Source organism: Anomaloglossus baeobatrachus, chromosome 5 (genome assembly GCF_048569485.1).
Source record: "Anomaloglossus baeobatrachus isolate aAnoBae1 chromosome 5, aAnoBae1.hap1, whole genome shotgun sequence".
In the NCBI taxonomy this organism is placed as follows: domain Eukaryota; kingdom Metazoa; phylum Chordata; class Amphibia; order Anura; family Aromobatidae; genus Anomaloglossus; species Anomaloglossus baeobatrachus.
In genome coordinates this window covers 293217236-293236327 of record NC_134357.1, presented here as the reverse complement: position 1 = coordinate 293236327, position 19092 = coordinate 293217236, and the positions used below count along the sequence as shown (strand labels likewise).

Below are 19092 nucleotides of genomic sequence, written 5' to 3'. Positions count from 1 at the left end.
GGAAAATACCCCGAAACAGCTGTCTGTGGCTGGATACCATGTTTGGCATAGGTGATCTCCTTGACTGGAGACTGCCCTTCCCGTGGTTGTTCCTTCCCGGTGAAAGACGTGGCTAGTTTCCTGCCAGCGTCGAGAAACATGTGATGGTGTCTCCGCGGCATTCTTGTTTTGCCTCTTTGTGTAGCACACAGCGTATGCTGTGTGCTCCACTTTCCCTGTCACCCACCGGGATGGATGGGGTGAGTACTGGTGCCGGGCAGTGGTGATTGCACCGTAATTGATCGTGGCTGCTCCTCACTCTGCCGTTCAACCCCCGCCGACACACTCTGCCGGTCACCCCGCCCTCCCCCGCATGTGCTCACCTCGGGCCTCCGCACCTTGATGCTATGTACTGTGATCGCTGACAGGACAGGTTTCCGGGGGCGCAGGTCTGAAGGGAGTGCATGCGGCAGGAAGTGGTGATCACCCCTCCTCGCCGCATGTCACCTTGGACCTTCGATCCCAGACAGCAGCACAGTATATGGGGGCACGAGATGCGAGCGGGGCATAGGGAGACAGTGGAGCACTATGCAGTTGGCCTTAGTGACACTTTGGACATATTAGGATCAATTTGCGGCCACCAACAAAATGGCTCCGCACTGTGATCCTAAACTTCATCTTCGCTTATCTTTTTGGAAACCCCCAGATTGGGAGGGGGAGGTGACATCACACACAGGAGAGCAGATTCTGACCACTTTACTGCAGCTGTAATCCAGGCTATGTCTACAGTAGCTCTACAGTAGAGGTCCAGTCACACTAAGCAACTTACCAGCGATCCCAACAACGATAGGGATCGCTGGTAAGTTGCTAGGAGGTTGCTGGTGAGATGTCACACTGCGACGCTCCAGCGATCGCACCAGCAACCTGACCTGGCAGGGATCGCTGGAGCGTCGCTACACGAGTTGCTGGTGAGCTCACCAGCAACCAGTGACCAGCCCCCAGCGCCGCGTAGAAGATGCTGCGCTTGGTAACTAAGGTAAATATCGGGTAACCAACCCGATATTTACCTTGGTTACCAGTGCACGCAGCTACACGTGCAGAGAGCAGGGAGCAGCGCACACTGAGCGCTGGCTCCTTGCTCTCCTAGTTACAGCACACATTGGGTTAATTACCCGATGTGTGCTGCAGCTAAATGTGCACAGAGCAGGGAGCCGCGCACACTGCTTAGTGCTGGCTTCTTGCTCTCCAAGTTACAGCACACATTGGGTTAATTACCCGATGTGTGCTGCAGCTAAATGTGCACAGAGCAGGGAGCAGCGCACAATGCTTAGCGCTGGCTCCCTGCTCTCCTAGTTACAGCACACATCGGGTTAATTACCCGATGTGTACTGCAGCTACATGTGCACAGAGCAGGAGCCGGCACTGACAGTGAGAGCGGAGGAGGCTGGTAACGAAGGTAAATATCGGGTAACCAAGGACAGGGCTTCTTGGTTACCCGATATTTACATTGGTTACCAGCCTCCGCAGAAGCCGGCTCCTGCTGCCTGCACATTTAGTTGTTGCTGTCTCGCGTCACACACAGCGATCTGTGCTTCACAGCGGGACAGCAACAACTAAAAAATGGCCCAGGACATTCAGCAACAACCAACGACCTCACAGCAGGGGCCAGGTTGTTGCTGGATGTCACACACAGCAACATCGCTAGCAACGTCACAAAAGTTGTTCGTTAGCAGCGATGTTGCTAGCGATGTTGCTTAGTGTGACGGGGCCTTTAGGATTTCAGCAGCTGCTCTTCCTAATGTTTAAGAGTGGAAAATATCAAACTTTTGTTTTATATTTTTCTCAATTAAAAACAAAATTTTATTTAAACATAAAACATTAATACTTTATATTTTTTCAGTTATTGATTTTTTTTTTTTTTTTTCGACGACACCTTCCCTTTAAAGGGGATGTCCATTACTTGGACAATCCCTTCTCAATCCCTGTGCCTCCCTTTTAAAATAACACACACTTCCCCCCGGATGCCATTCCACTGATGTCTGCAATGTCTCTCCCAAGATTCTGTAAGAGAGCAGCAGTGCAACCTCCGGATGTAAGCAATTAGTCCAAAGGCGGGGAGAGAAGTGGCCACTGATTGACCGCAGGAATGGTGTGCCAAGACTAAAGGCCCCGTCACACTAAGCAACATCGCTAGCAACATCGCTGCTAACGAACAACTTTTGTGATGTTGCTAGCGATGTTGCTGTGTGTGACATCCAGCAATAACCTGGCCCCTGCTGTGAGGTCGTTGGTTGTTGCTGAATGTCCTGGGCCATTTTTTAGTTGTTGCTCTCCCGCTGTGAAGCGCAGATCGCTGTGTGTGACAGCGAGACAGCAACAACTGAATGTGCAGGCAGCAGGAGCCGGCTTCTGCGGAGGCCGGTAACCAATGTAAACATCGGGTAACCAAGAAGCCCTGTCCTTGGTTACCCGATATTTACCTTTGATACCAGACTCCTCCGCTCTCACTGCCTGTGCTGCCGGCTCCTGCTCTGTGCACATGTAGCTGCAGGACACATCGGGTTAATTAACCTGATGTGTGCTGTAAGTAGGAGAGCAGGGAGCCAGCGCTAAGCATTGTGCGCTGCTCCCTGCTCTGTGCACATGTAGCTGCAGCACACATCGGGTAATTAACCCGATGTGTGCTGTAACTAGGAGAGCAGGGAGCCAGCGCTCAGTGTGCGCTGCTCCCTGCTCTCTGCACATTTAGCTGCAGCATACATCGGGTAATTAACCCGATGTGTGCTGTAGCTAGGAGAGCAAGGAGCCAGCGCTCAGTGTGCGCTGCTCCCTGTTCTCTGCACGTGTAGCTCCGTGCAGTGGTAACCAAGGTAAATATCGGGTTGGTTACCCGATATTTACCTTAGTTACCAAGCGCAGCATCTTCCACGCGGCGCTGGGGGCTGGTCACTGGTTGCTGGTGAGCTCACCAGCAACTTGTGTAGCCACGCTCCAGCGATCCCTGCCAGGTCAGGTTGCTGGTGGGATCGCTGGAGCGTCGCAGTGTGACATCTCCCCAGCAACCTCCTAGCAACTTACCAGCGATCCCTATCGTTGTTGGGATCGCTGGTAAGTTGCTTAGTGTGACGGTACCTTAATGCGAGCTAAAGGAGAAACAGTATTGTAACAGCGGCCATATGTTATTATAAAAGGGGGCCACAAGGATTGAGAAGGTGGTGTCCGAGTACTGGGAAACCCTTTTTAGGGTATAAATATGTAAAGATTTGCTTACGAAAAGCTGACAACACCTCTGGTGATTGTAACGGTGACCATATTGATAATCACTCAGTTATCGCATAAAGAAAAGCTAAGAAAATGGGGTTTATGTTTAATGGGAATTATGTGTGGGGGAAAGCCAGCTGTTTACATGAGCAATGACCATATAGATGCTGCATGGTTTATGATCTGCCCCCTACTGGTGGACTACGGATAGGAAGACCACGCTAGTCCCCTTTATAATCCTAGCAAAACAAGTGCTAATCAGTACAGTGCTGCCATTTACCATTGCAGGTTCTGGCGGGAAGAGTTTTATGACTTTCTACTCTAATCTGTGGTTTAACCTCTTCACCGCCCGGCCTGTGCCGTATACCGTACATGCTTATATCTTAAGAGGAAATAGAGCAGAAGAGACACAAAGGACGAGTGACAGGATGAAGAGGAGGATTGGGCGAGCAGGATGCAGCTGACATGTCGGTGCCATGTAACCACCAGCAACATACAACAGGCTCGTCTTTGGGGAACTTACTACTAAGCGGCTGACAACTCCATGGCCTATATAGGCAGCGAGTGTGAAAGGAGAACACAGAAGTGTGGAGACACCCGGGCATACAGCTCCGAGGGAAAACAAACCACAGCACTTGTAATGGAGACCTCCGCCATACACTGTGCCATCATCAGAACGGAGACGCCGATCTCTGACCATCAGCCTATACTGAGCACTACCTAAGCACAAAATACTAAGGAGTTTTCCCACAAAGTCCACTTTAATCAACAGATCTTGGAATAACAATTTCCACAATTGGATGTGTTTATATGAAAGGTACCTGTGCTGAGATAATCATATATATGTGTCCCTGCTGTGTACTGTGTAATGGCTGTGTCTGACGGTCCAGGGACATGGTCTGATCACACCACAACTCCTGGGCCGGGGAGAAAGGGAAAAAAAAAAAGAAGACGTATACAGAGATCACAAATGACTCTTTGAGGTAAAATATTTAAAAAAAAAAAAAAAGGGAAATGTTTTAACTCACAAAAAGAATCATACAATCCTATGCTGTGCTATCTGTATACTTTTTTTTTTCTTCCTCCCTGACCCAGGAGCTGTGGTATGATCAGACCATGTTCCTGTACGGTCAGACACAGCCATTACACAGTACATAAAAAGGGACACATTTATGAGATTTCATCACATGGACATTTTTTTTTCTTAAACACATCCAATTGTGAAACTTATTACTATTCCAAGATATAATCATTAGAATGAACTTTGTTCATGGGAAAACCCCTTTAAAAAAATCCCCCACCATAAAAAAAAAAAAAATTGAAAATATAGTTGGAAATAAGCAGATCCCAGCCATCAGGTGCAGAAGATGTGCAGTGATGACATCATCATGGCCACACAGGGGATATGATGTCATCACACCACAACATAAACAGGGGATGTGTGACATCATCATGGCCACACAGGGGATATGATGTCATCACACCACAACATAAACAGGGGAGTTGTGACATCATCACAGCCACACAGGGGATATGCTGTCATCACACCACAACATAAACAGGGGATGTGTGACATCATCACAGCCACACAGGGGATATGCTGTCATCACACCACAACATAAACAGGGGAGGTGTGACATCACCACAGCCACACAGGGGATATGCTGTCATCACACCACAACATAAACAGGGGAGGTGTGACATTTACCAAAGTACATTCTATCACAATGGAAGATTTCTGGGTCTACTGCAGCCAGAAGCCCTGAAGACTAGCAGGGAGACAAGTTTAGGCTTTTAGGTCCATAGTCTCCTCTCCAGACTATAGGGAATATCTGTTCTCAGACCTGCTGAACACATGTGACCAGCCAGATCATTAGTCAGCCGGGCTGATAACAGGAAGCAATAGACAGCCAGCAGTACAGGAAGCCAGGCTAGCCCGGCGTTCGGCTGTGAGCCCACACACCCCGCCGGCTCGGAGCCGCCCGCACACTCACCTGAGTGCTCTCACCTGGGCGCACTCCGCTGCTCCCTGCGCGCTTCCCGTCCTCTCACTCCAGAACAAACACACTTTCTGGGCGTGGCTGCAGCGAGTCAGCTGGGGGGCGTGGTTGTTTAGTTTGGGGCGTGGTTAGGGGCTGAGATAGAATGCGGAAGTTAACGGGGAGACACGTGGGTGGGTAGCGAGTCCTGACTGGAGAACCCGGGGCGGTCATGTGAGGGAGTGTGTGCCCGGGCTCATACTGTAATGTGCGGACTCTTCCCTCAGCTCTGCTAGACAGGGGGAGGCTCCGAGTTCCTGGACTTGTCTGGACAAGTATTGGAAGTTCGTGGCCAGACATACAATACTGAGGGCAGCTGGTGAGGGCCAGTCAGGAGGAGACCGAGAGACAGCAGCTATAGTGTTCACCTCAGGAGCAATACAAAGGATTACACTGTGAAACTGTCATGTGTATTGCTATGCATAAAGTTTAGCAAATCTAAAAACAGGCATGTGAGGGCTAAGTACCTGCCTGCTACTGACAGGTGATGGGCGGGTGTGCCAGATGCTGAATACGGCCGGCTCCAGGTTTTTGTGGGCCCTGGGCTAAAGAATCTCAGTGGGCCCCATGCACACACAGACAAGTACATATACTGTTATACAGATACAAACAGACCACACTGACACTGCTGTATATACATCACAGGAGAGGCTGGGGACATACACATTACTGAGAAGGGGTATACAGCTCCAGAGGGGGCATACAGCTCTGGGGATATACAGCACTGGGATGGGACAAGCAGCTCTGGGATGGGGGTTGACATGCCGCTTTGGAGGTATACAGCACTGGGATGGGGGTTGACATGCAGCTTTGGAGGTATACAGCACTGGGATGGGGGTTGACATGCAGCTTTGGAGGTATACAGCACTGGGATGGGGGTTGACATGCAGCTTTGGAGGTATACAGCACTGGGGTGGGGGAGACATACAAGTCTGAGGGATATGCAGGACTGGGGTGGGGGGACATACAGCTCCAGGGAGGCTATACAGCACTGGGGGATATAGTAGTGTGTAGCCCCCATATTCCTCCATATAGTATAATGCACCCCGTATTGCTACATATAATATAATTCAGTCTCATTACTCCATATAGCATTATGCTGCCCCCATATAGTATTATGCACCCTCATGTAGTAGCATACAGCCCCCATATCATTTAACCTCTTAACGACCACAGGCAGTAATATTACGTCCCTGAGGTCATAGTGTTAAACCCCACCTACTGCTGCAGGCGGGGATCTGCGCACATGTCAGCTGATTTGTACAGCTGATATGTGTGCCTGGCAGGTACAAGTGAAATTGCTACCCACCCGTACCTGTTAACCCCTTAAATGGCACTGTTAAGATGTGACAGCGCCATTTTAACAGCGATCGTGGTAATCGCATACTCTCAGTCCTCCACCAAAAGTCACGTGATGTGATCACATGGATCCAATGGTTGTCATGGTAGCAGAGGGTCATGTGATGACTCCTGTAGCTCACATGACTCAGGTTCTGTAAGAAATAGCTGAGTACTGCCTGTTACGTTACAAGAGATGATCATTTCTCCCAGTCTGAGCCGTGCTGCTCTGATCGGGAGAAATTAATGAGCGATCAGACTGCTGATCCATGTAGTCCCCTAGGGGAACTAGTAAAATAAAAAAAAAAGTTTTAAGAAAAGTTTTGAAAAATGTAAAAAAATAAAATCAAAAAGTTCAAATCACCCCTCATTTGCCCCATTGAAAATAAAGGGTTAAAAAATATACACATATTTTGTATCGCCACATTCAGAAATGCCCGATCTATCAACATATAAAATCAATCTGATCGGTAAACAGCGTAGCAGTAAAAAATTTCCAAAATTCAGGTTTTTGGTCACGCCAGATTTTGCGCAAAATGCAATAACAGTTGATAAAAACATAGCATCTGCGCAAAAATGGTACCATTAAAAATGTCAGCTCAAGATGCAAACAATAAGCCATTACTGAGCCATAGATCCTGAAAAATGAGAACGCTACGGGTCGCGGAAAATGGCGCAAAATGTACCCCACTTTTTTTTGGACAAACTTCAGATTTTGTTTAACCCCTTAGATAAAATTAAGCCTGTTCATGTTTGGTGTCTACAAATTTGCACCGACCTCAGGCATGGCACTCACACATCAGTTTTACCATATAGTGAACACAGTGAAAAAAATATGTCAAAAACAACAGTGCAATCGCACATTTTTTGTAATTTCTGCGCATTTTGAATTTTTTTGCCGTTTTCCAGTACACCATGTGGTAAAAGTCATGGTTTCATTTAAAAGTACAGCTTGTTCCGCAAAAAACAAGCTCTCACATGACCAGATTGACTGAAAAATATAAAAAGTTACGGCTCTCGGAAGAAGGAAAGCAAAAGAAAAAAAAAATCGGAAAGTGCAAAAATCGGCCACTTCTGAAAGGGTTAATGCACCCCCATAGTCGTCTGGCCACCGTGATTAAATACATACATACTTCTCCTCGTTACCCCGCTGCTCCAGTCTCCTCAGTGTGTCCACTGTTCTGCTGCTCTGCACATCTCAGCAAAGCGGCGTGCAGTCGTGACGTCATCACGCTCCGCTGTGCTGACACATCAAAGCGCCGCAGACACAGCTGGAGAATGATGATAGAAGGAGCGCTCCGCTCCCTCTATCATCACTGCTTTCAATTGTATCGGCGATGCCGATTCAATTGAAAGTGCGAGCCTCGGCGGCCCAGGGGCAACTCTGGCACCGAGCCCACCCTGACTAAGGGGGCCCATCGTGGTTGTGTGTCCTGCCACGGTATACCAAGGGTCTCTGCTTTCTGTAAGTGGGCCCCCCGGCAATTCAGGACCTCGGCACTTGCCCATGTGCACCAGGTGCTGGCGCCGGTCCCCCATGGATTTGATAGAGATGATTAGGGATGAGCGGACCCATGGATGTTCTGGATCCCCAGGTTTGGCCCCAAACCCCATAAAAGTCAATGGGGACCTGAACTTTTTGCTCTAAAATGGTTGTAGTAAAGGCTAGGGGGCTGCAAAATGGGGTAAAAATAAATGTGGCTAGGGAATAAATAATTTAAAAAGATGACATGGGTCCCCTTAATTTTTTATAACCATCCAAGGTAAAACAGACAGCTGGGGGCTGGTATTATCAGGGTGGAAAGGGCCATGGTTATTTGGCTCTTCCCAACCTAAAAATAGCAGCCTGCTGCCACTCCCAAGTGGCACATCCCCCTAGATGCCTCAATTTTGACACTTTGCCCGCCTCTTCCTGATTGCCTTGGTGCAGTGGCAATCAGCGTAATATTTTTGTGGTTGATGTGAATTGACAGCTGGCATCTATCAAACACTTCCATTACTGCCCTGGCAAATGTAAAGTAATAAAAAACCACACAGGAAAAAATAGTTTATTTGAACGAAGACTCCCCTACACTCCCTCGTTCACCATTTTATTAATTACAAAAAAATCCTCCACGTTCTTTTTTTAATCTAATGGTGTAATGTCCCACAACGTTCATCAAATCCTATATGTGAGAAATTCTATTCCTGCCACTGACTGAGTGATTCGATAGGCATTGTGGGACATTACTCCTTTGGATTATGACAGAACTTGTAGGATTTTTTAAATAACCGTATATACTCAAGTATAAGCCGAGTATTTCAGCCCATTTTTTTCTGCAGAAAACGCCTTCTCTTGGCTTATACTCGAGTGATGTAACCACAATAAATTATTCTCACCTGTCTACCGTTCCTGCGGTGTTCTCTTACCTGTTTCTTGTGAACCACAGGCACATAAACCCCTCCATGATCGTGTTCGGTGCATGGGGCTGCTGCTGCCATCATCACTTTACTTCAATGGAATGCTTTGCAGTGCCGCAAAGCATTCAACTGCAGTAAAGCGCTGGAGGAGTCTATGTGCCTGCTGTCAGCAAGAAGCACTCTTCGATGATTGTGGCCCGGGCTGCCACTGCTGTCTTCCGTCAGCGCTTTACTGCAGTTGAATGCTTTGCGGCACCACAAACCATTCAACTGAAGTAAAGCGACAGCGGCAGCCCCGTGCATCGGACGCGATCATGGAGGGGTCTATGTGCCTTCGGTCCGCAAGAAGCAGGTAAGACGACACCGCAGAAACGGAGAACAGGTGAGAATATTTTTTTGTGTGTGTGTATGTGAACAATGGCATACTAGGGAACAAGAAGGGAACTGGTATGAGGACATTACTAAAGGATGGGCACATTACTACAGGATGGGGCACATTACTATAGGATGGGGCACATTACTACATGATGGGCACATTACTACAGGATGGGGCACAAGGATGGGCACATTATTACAGGATGGGGCACAAATATGGGCACAATAGTACAGGATGGGGCATTAGGATGAGCACATAACTACAGGATGGGCACATTACTACAGGATGGGGCACAAGGATGGAGCCCATTACTACAGGATTGGGCACAAGGATGGGCACATTACTACAGGATGGGCACATTACTACAAGATTGGGCACAAGGATGCGTACATTACTACTGGATGGGGCATAAAGATGGGAACATTACTACAGAGGACAAGGATGGGGCACATTACTACACGGGGGCACAATGATGGGGCACATTACATTTTATTGGTATCTATTTTTATTTTTGAAATTTACCAGTAGCTGCAGCATTTTCCACCCTATGCTTATACTAGAGTCAGTACGTTTTTCCATTTTTTTGTGGTAAAATTAGGGGTCTCATTTTATACATGGGTCAGCTTATACTCTAATATATATACGCTAATAAATTGGTGAACTAAGGAGAGTGTCGGAATCTTTATGCTAATAAACTATTTTTTCCTGTGTTTATTTTTAATTTACAATTACTGGGTTAGTTAGTTTTGATTCTAGCTGACATTACACAGCTGATATTAACCCCAGCTGTGTAATGGGGTTAATATCAGCTGAATAGTTTAGCGGTTGTATCAGTTATACAAACGGAAGCAAAAGGACCTCAATGATTATTTTGGATCTGTTTGGTGTCCGTTTTTCACAATGGGAAAAAAATCGTCAGCACACAGAACTTTTTCTTCTATTCTCAAAAATAGAATTTAGATTGACCCCATGATAATCAATTGGCCTCTACTTCTGTTTGTATAATTGATGCAACATATCGTTTATTCCATTATTCCAAAGGGACGTGTCAGCAGAGCCTTAAGCGGGCTTTACACGCTACGATATTTCTAGCAATTGCTAGCGATATCGTAAGCAAAAGCACCCGCCCCCGTCGTGCATGCGATATCGTGTGATCGCTGCCACAGCGAACATTATCACTACGGCAGCGTCACACGCACTTACCTGGTCGGCGGCGTCACTGTGACTGCCGAACAATTCCTCCCTCAAGGGGGAGGTGCAGTTGTCGCGGGCGGAGGAGGGGACGCTGCGCTCTCCCACTGCTCGGGTCCGGCTGCTGCTGCCGCTGCTGCTCGGTGGTGGCTCGAGCGGTGGGCCGGATCCCGGGGACTCGAGCGGCGCTTCTCGCCCGTGAGTGAAAGGGGATTTGATTGTGGGGATTTGGTTATTGTCCGTGACGCCACCCACGGTTGTGGTGATATTGGTGACACCACCGCTGCTCTAGACGGGGATCCCGGGAGCGGTGACAGGGAGCAGCTTTGTTGTTAGTTCTCCCCTCCGTGGGTAGGGGGTTGGTTGTCCCGGGGCCCGGTGATGGGGTAGGGATAGATGGCAGGCGGGTTACGGGGCTTGGTGAGGTGCAGGGTCGCGGGGGCAGCGCTGTGCCGCACGGCACGGTGGTACTCACTCAGCCAATGATGAGGACACAGTTCTCGGTAAAACACACGGCTGGATGGACGGGTCCCACAGACGGCTGCGGTGTTGTTTCTCCCGGCAGGTTGATGGTGACTGCCTTTCCCTGCACCTATGTACGGTAAATGGTTCCAATGGGTTCCCACCGGTAACCCGCTCCCCAGCTTGGATATGGGCTGGAGGAGCCCCTTTTGCCCGCAGGCTCTGGCCCTGGGAACGGTAGCCTTGGCGGTGGCTGTGCTTCCCTCTCACGGTTGGACTGTTGCCTTCTGTCGGGACTTGGCTGCTGGGAAACCCAGGAGGTTCCCTTCGCTCACGGATTTGGCAAATTCACGGCGACTCCTAGCCTTGCCGGGGTCCGTAAGCCCCTGCCAGATGGTGCTGACTTCTCTTTGTGTACCGGTCCGGTACCGCCGGGCCACCGCCCGTCCACGGTCCTTACGGTAGACTCCGACAGGCCACTCCTGCAGACGGTCACCACCGTCTGCCAACCTTGCTGTACCGCCCGGGCCACACACCCGGACGCTGTCAGTTAGTTGCTCCACTACCACTTTCCTTCCTTCCACTTTCACCTCCAAAACTGAACTCTCTGCTTTTCCCGCCTCCAGGACTGTGAACTCCTCGGTGGGCGGGGCCAACCGCCTGGCCCACCCCCTGGTGTGAACATCAGCCCCTGGAGGAAGGCAACAAGGGTTTGTGTCTGACTCTGATGTGCCTGACCGGGAGTGTGGGGTGTGTGGGTGTTGTTCTCTGTGGCCCCTGGCTTGTCCAAGGCGCCACACGTTCGGCGTCACCGCGACGTCACTAAGTGGCCGGCCAATCAAAGCGGAGATGAGCGGGACGAACATCCTGCCCACCTGCTTCCTTCCTCATTGCGGCCGGCGGCAGGTAAGGTTCCTCGCTCCTGCAGTGTCACACACAGCGATGTGTGCTGCCGCAGGAACGACGAACAACATCTATAAACAACCATTAACAATTTTTGGTTTTAGGACAACCTCTCCATGGTGAACGATTTTCACCACTTTGGAGGACGTTTAAGGTCGCTGGTAAGTAGACTGTGAGCCCTCGCGGGCAGGGTCCTCTCTCCTCCTATACCAGTCTGTCTTGTACTGTTAATGATTGTTGTACGTATACCCTCTTTCACTTGTAAAGCGCCATGGAATAAATGGCGCTATAATAATAAATAATAATAATAATAATAATAATAAGTATTACACGCTGCAATACCGGTAATGATGCTGGATGTGCGTCACTAACTACGTGACCCCGACGATAAAACATTAACGATATCGTAGCGTATAAAGCCCCCTTTAATTGCACCAGATCCCTAATATCAGCTCCCGCATTTCTGCTGTGGGAGGTCCTCAGCGGAAAGGCTTCATGTACCTACAGTGCCTACAAGTAGTATTCAACCCCCTGCAGATTTAGCAGGTTTACACATTCGGAATTAACTTGGCATTGTGACATTTGGCCTGTAGATCAGCCTGGAAGTGTGAAATGCACTGCAGCAAAAAAGAATGTTATTTCTTTTTTTATTTTTTTTTTTTTAAATTGTGAAAAGTTTATTCAGAGGGTCATTTATTATTCAACCCCTCAAACCACAAGAATTCTTTTTGGTTCCCCTAAAGTATTAAGAAGTATTTCAGGCACAAAGAACAATGAGTTTCACATGTTTGGATTAATTATCTCTTTTTCCAGCCTTTTCTGACTAATTAAGACCCTCCCCAAACTTGTGAACAGCACTCATACTTGGTCAACATGGGAAAGACAAAGGAGCATTCCAAGGCCATCAGAGACAAGATCGTGGAGGGTCACAAGGCTGGCAAGGGGTACAAAACCCTTTCCAAGGAGTTGGGCCTACCTGTCTCCACTGTTGGGAGCATCATCCGGAAGTGGAAGGCTTATGGAACTACTGTTAGCCTTCCACGGCCTGGACAGCCTTTGAAAGTTTCCACCCGTGCCGAGGCCAGGCTTGTCCGAAGAGTCAAGGCTAACCCAAGAACAACAAGGAAGGAGCTCCGGGAAGATTTCATGGCAGTGGGGACATTGGTTTCAGTCAATACCATAAGTAACGTACTCCACCGCAATGGTCTCCGTTCCAGACGAGCCCGTAAGGTACCTTTACTTTCAAAGCGTCATGTCAAGGCTCGTCTACAGTTTGCTCATGATCACTTGGAGAACTCTGAGACAGACTGGTTCAAGGTTCTCTGGTCTGATGAGACCAAGATCGAGATCTTTGGTGCCAACCACACACGTGACATTTGGAGACTGGATGGCACTGCATATGACCCCAAGAATACCATCCCTACAGTCAAGTATGGTGGTGGCAGCATCATGCTGTGGGGCTGTTTCTCAGCCAAGGGACCTGGCCATCTGGTCCGCATCCATGGGAAGATGGATAGCACAACCTACCTGGAGATTTTGGCCAAGAACCTCTGCTCCTCCATCAAGGATCTTAAGATGGGTCGTCATTTCATCTTCCAACAAGACAACAACGCAAAGCACACAGCCAAGAAAACCAAGGCCTGGTTCAAGAGGGAAAAAATCAAGGTGTTGCAGTGACCTAGTCAGTCTCCTGACCTTAACCCAATTGAAAACTTGTGGAAGGAGCTCAAGATTAAAGTCCACATGAGACACCCAAAGAACCTAGATAACTTGGAGAAGATCTGCATGGAGGAGTGGGCCAAGATAACTCCAGAGACCTGTGCCGGCCTGATCAGGTCTTATAAAAGACGATTATTAGCTGTAATTGCAAACAAGGGTTATTCCACAAAATATTAAACCTAGGGGTTGAATAATAATTGACCCACACTTTTATGTTGAAAATTTATTAAAATTTAACTGAGCAACATAACTTGTTGGTTTGTAAGATTTATGCATCTGTTAATAAATCCTGCTCTTGTTTGAAGTTTGCAGGCTCTAACTTATTTGCATCTTATCAAACCTGCTAAATCTGCAGGGGGTTAAATACTACTTGTAGGCACTGTATATCCTAAAAAGGTGCCATACACTATGGGGCAGCTATCTGTGTATATGGAGGTATTGGAAAAAGCATCTGATGTTGAGTTTCATCACCCAATCCATTTGTTCTAAGTGGATATGAGCCACTGCTGGGAGTCTGGCAGCAGCTTGTTCTCCTTTCCCTATTGAAGAAATATTCACACTTGAGCGTACATGTGTATACTTGCCAGAAAAGTTGGCAAATCTCCCAGTTTGCGAAGAAGCCTCTTGGAACCTGCTGGAAGGCAGTACTCCCCTTAAGGTTTTCTTTGCCATAATGATGAGTCATGATGAAGTCCAGAGGCGTAAGAAATAAATGTAGAAGGGGTGTGGTATGTAGGAGGGGAAGTCGCCTCCAAAAACTCCTGTGGCATGCTATGCAACCATGTCATGAATTGTCAAGGAAGAGCTGTTGACTATACTACTATGTGTACTTTAAGGTTAGGGCCCCACTTTGCGTTCTCCTACTTGCAGTTATAAACGCACGTTTTGGGCTTAATTGATTTAACCAAAGTTGCCTTTTTCAGAAATTTAGCGGTAAAAACGCATGCGTATTTACCGCGTTTTTGATGCATTTTCAGCGCTTTATACATGCGTTTCCACCTGCTTTTTGCCAGATGCGTTTTGTAAATCTAGACACTGCTAACTAAAGTTTAAACTGTCAAAAATAATGAAAAAAGAGAAAAAAAAGGATTAAATTCATAATTTTAGAAATTATATAGAAAATAAAAATATATAATGAAATTATAGCGGTAATATAGTATTTATTAGAAAAATAGCAATAAATTATAAATTTTCTTTAATTTAATTGACATATTATGTGTGTGTGAAAAGGGACATATGAAATCATTAAATTAATGTGCAAAAAGCATGCGTTTTGTAAGTCCAAAACGCATGTTTTCGGCACAGAAAAAGTAGGTAAAAAGCAGGAATTTGTAGGAATCTTGGTTTTTGCCATTTCTCATTGACTCCAATGTTAGCAAAACGCACCCAAAATGGCAAAAACAATTGACATGCTGCTTCTTTGAACGCATGGTTTTTGCCTCAAAATATGCAAATTAAACGCAGCGTTTAGAAACGCAAAGTGGGGTAAGAAATTTCACATTTTCCATAGGATAACATGGAAAAACAAAACGCAAGCCATTTGGCCATAAAACGCAGTTCAAAACGCTGCAGAAACGCAGGTTAAAAACGCAAAGTGGGGCCCTAGCCTAATAGGCTGTGTTTGGCAGTGAGTCCCTGACTCTCTCCGGGCATTTTATTTGTATACCCTAAAAATGGGATTCAGTTGTACTTTCGATGGAGTCATTAAAACAGATTAAAAGTATGGAAGTTTCCACTTGTTTTCAGCTTTTTCAGACATGTATGATGACAGAGCCTGCTATATTTTATGCCCATCTCAAAAGACAGATACTGTGTGAAAGAAAGAAAGGGACCAGGTGGGGATGTCGGCAGCAGAATGGAGTCGCCGCATATGTCCAGTAGGTATGTTTAATTTTGGACGCACCCCGGTCTTATTGACAAAGCTTTTGAAAGTAGGGACATCCCCTTTAAAGGGATTTTGTCACCAGGTTTCTGCTACCCCTTCTAAGAGCAGTATCGGATAGGGGCAGAGACCCTGATTTCAGCAAAGTGACACTTGCTAGGCTGATTGCTACAGTTCTGATAAATCACTGTTTTTTCTGCTGCAAACCTCCCAATTTTCTTAAAACTGAGCTCTGTATAACCCGCCCACACCACTGATTGATGATCGACAGGTGTACACTGTGCATAGGCAGAAAGGTGGCAATCATTGGTGGAGTTCTATAGTGCTCATGAATATGGAGGATTGTATAGCAGCAGGTTTATTAGTGATAATCTCCTGCTGATAAAACTATGATATTACTGGAACTGTAGCAAGGAACCTAGTAAGACAAATCACTGTAATCAGGGTCTCTATCTCTATATTATACTGCTAGTGACAAATTCCCTTTAAGCTTCTTTTTTTTTTTTAACTTTATTCCCTGATATATTAAATTGTAAAGGCATTAAAAATAAAAGTATGATTTCCTTCCTTTTTTGAGGTGTATCTATCTGTATAACTGCAGTTTACACAATGTGGTTTGCAAGATGTCATTGAGCACAGAGGAAATGAGGCAAACTATAGTTTAAAGGAAATAACAACCAAGCAGATACATAGGAAATGATTAGTTGCAGTCAGAAACAAAAAGGCGTGAATCACAATGGACTTGTATCATTTTATCATGCTCTTCCCTTGAAGGGTTTTTCCAAGAGTATTTAACACTAGAACTACTGAGGTAGTCATTTTGACTACTTTGCACTATGTATTTCTATATAGGTGTCACGAGTCCAGTAGTTCTAGTGTTAAATGTAGTTACATCATGCTCTAATGTCCAATTCTTTCCAGTGCTACATTTCTCAACAGATCTATGGGGGAAGGCGTTGGTGTTTTACTTCTTAACCCCTTCACGACCATGGACGGATCTTTCCGTCATGGATCGTGTCCCGGTAATCCCCGCCCCCTGCCGCGGGCAGGCGGCGTGGATCGGCACACATATCAGCTGTTTTCAACAGCTGACATGTGTGCCTACATGTTCCGAGTGGAATCGCATTCCACCCGGAACATTAACCCCTTAGATCTCGCTGCCAAAGTCTGGCAGCGAGATCTATATGCGCGCGGCCATCTTTTTTTCTTACCGCCGCCCCCTCCGGACGTCACGTGAGTGATCACGTGACGTTCGGGGGTTGCCATCGTAGCACAGGGTCATGTGATGACGCCTGGTGCTAAGAAGTTTCACTTTCATTCTTCCTCGGCACGGAGCAGAGGAAGAAAGAAAGTGACTGAATCTGCTGATTACAGCGGTATAGCTGTGATCAGCAGATAGCGATCAGCAATCGGATTGCTGATCGCTATAGCCCCCTAGGGGGACTAGTAAAATAAAATAAAAAAAGTAAAAAAAAAGTTTTAAAAAATTAAAAAAAAAACAAAAAACCTAAAAGTTCAAATCACCCCCCTTTCCCCCCATTGAAAATTAAAGGGTTAAAAAATAAATAAATATACACATATTTGGTATCGCCGCGTTCAGAAATGCCCGATCTATCAAAATATAAAATCAATTAATCTGATTGGTAAACGGCGTAGTGGCAAAAAAATTCCAAACGCCAAAATTACGTTTTTTGGTCGCCGCAAGTTTTACGCAAAATGCAATAACAGGCGATCAAAACGTAGCATCTGCGCAAAAATGGTACCATTATAAACGTCAGCTCAAGACGCAAAAAATAAGCCGTCACTGAGCCATAGATCCCAAAAAATAAGAACGCTACGTGTTTTGGAAAATGGCGCAAAACGTGCGCCACTTTTATTGGACAAACTTGTGAATTTTTTTTAACCCCTTAGATACAAGTAAACCTATACATGTTTGGTGTCTACAAACTCGCACCGACCTCAGGTATCATACCCACACATCAGTTTTACCATATAGTGAACACCGTGAATAAAACATCCCAAAAACTATTGTGCCATCACACTTTTTTTGCAATTTTTCCACACTTGGAATTTTTTTGCTGCTTTCCAGTACACCATATGGTAAAACTTATGGTTTCATTTAAAAGTACAACTTGTCCCGCAAAAAACAAGCCCTCATATGGCAAGATTGACGGAAAAATAAAAAAGTTACGGCTCTCGGAAGAAGGGGAGCAAAAAACAAAAACGCAAAAACGGAAAGTGCCCCGGGGCTGAAGGGGTTAAAGAAGTTGTATGGAATTATTAGTCCTAATGACTTCAGTAAAGACAAGATGTAATACCAGACGGCCTATGGATAAAGCTGATGTGGAACTTGTCAGCCCGGCAAAAAGCACTTACCTTAACCCCTTCACCCCTGGGCGATTTTCCATTTTTCCGTTTTTTCTTTCCCTCTTTTTCTTCCAAGAGCCCTAATTTTTTTATCTTTCTGTCAATATTGCCATTTAACGGCTTATTAATTGAAGGACGAGTTGTACTTTTGAATGAAACTATTAGTTTTAGCATATAGTGTACTGGAATACGGCAAAAAAATTCCAAGTCCGAAAAAAAATTGCATAAAAAGTGAGACTGCCTGATGGTTTTTGGGATATTTCATTCACCGTTTTCACAATATGGTAAAACTGATGTCTCGGTGTGATGCCTCAGGTCGGTGTGAGTTCGTAGACACCAAACATGAATAGGTTTACTTTTATCTAAGGGGTTAAAAAAAATCACAAGTTTGTCCAAAAAAAAGCACACTTTTTTGAGCCATTTCCGTACACCGTAGTGTTCTCTATTTTTGGGATCTATGGATCAGTGACAGCTTATTTTTTGCGTCTCGACATGACGTTTTTAGCTGAGCATTTTTGCGCAGATGCTACATTTTGATCACCTGTTATCGCATCTTCCATAAAATATGCGGAGACCAGAAAACGTAAATTTTGATGTTTGGATTTTTTTTCCGGTATGCCGTTTACCAATCAGATTAATTGATTTTATATTTTGATAGATCGGGCACTTCTGAACACAACGATACCAAATGTGTGTATATTTTGTATTTCTTTAACTTTTTAAATTTCAATGTGGTGAATGGGGGATGATTTAAACTTTTAGTTTTTGTTTTAATTTTTTATAACTTTTTTTTTAATTTTTTTTATTTTACTAGTCCCCCTAGGGGGCTATAAGGATCAGCAGTCTGATCGCTTGTTCTTTTCTGTAGATCATAGCTGCACAGATGAGATCTGCAGAAAAGCTGCTTTAGGGCTCGTGCGCACGTAACTGCATAATATTCTGCAGCGATTTGACAGCACATGTGCACTTCAAATCGCTGCAGAAGCACTGCATAATGAATGCAGTACTATTGTTAAAATAAGCCGATTTCATGCGCTCTGGCTGCTGCCCCCACCATAGACAGAGTGGGATCTGCATCCAAAATGCACAAATAATTGACATGCTGCTGTTATGAACGCACGGATTTGGATCAAAATTTTAGCACCCAAATCGCTGCGTTCAAAAAAGCAACATGC

General features: G+C 46.0%; 1 protein-coding gene across 4 annotated transcripts in view; it reads right to left on the bottom strand.

The window, feature by feature from the left end:
• RHBDF2 (rhomboid 5 homolog 2) overlaps window positions 1-5322 on the bottom strand; it is a 134803-nt gene extending 129481 nt beyond the window's left edge. For 3 of the 4 annotated variants that reach the window (XM_075349564.1, XM_075349566.1, XM_075349567.1), the window contains exon 1: window positions 5235-5322. The gene's annotated coding sequence lies outside the window, so the exon portion shown is untranslated. The remainder of the gene's footprint in view (window positions 1-5234) is intronic. The other variant, XM_075349565.1, reaches the window with a different exon arrangement.
• Window positions 5323-19092: the final 13770 nt, after the last annotated feature.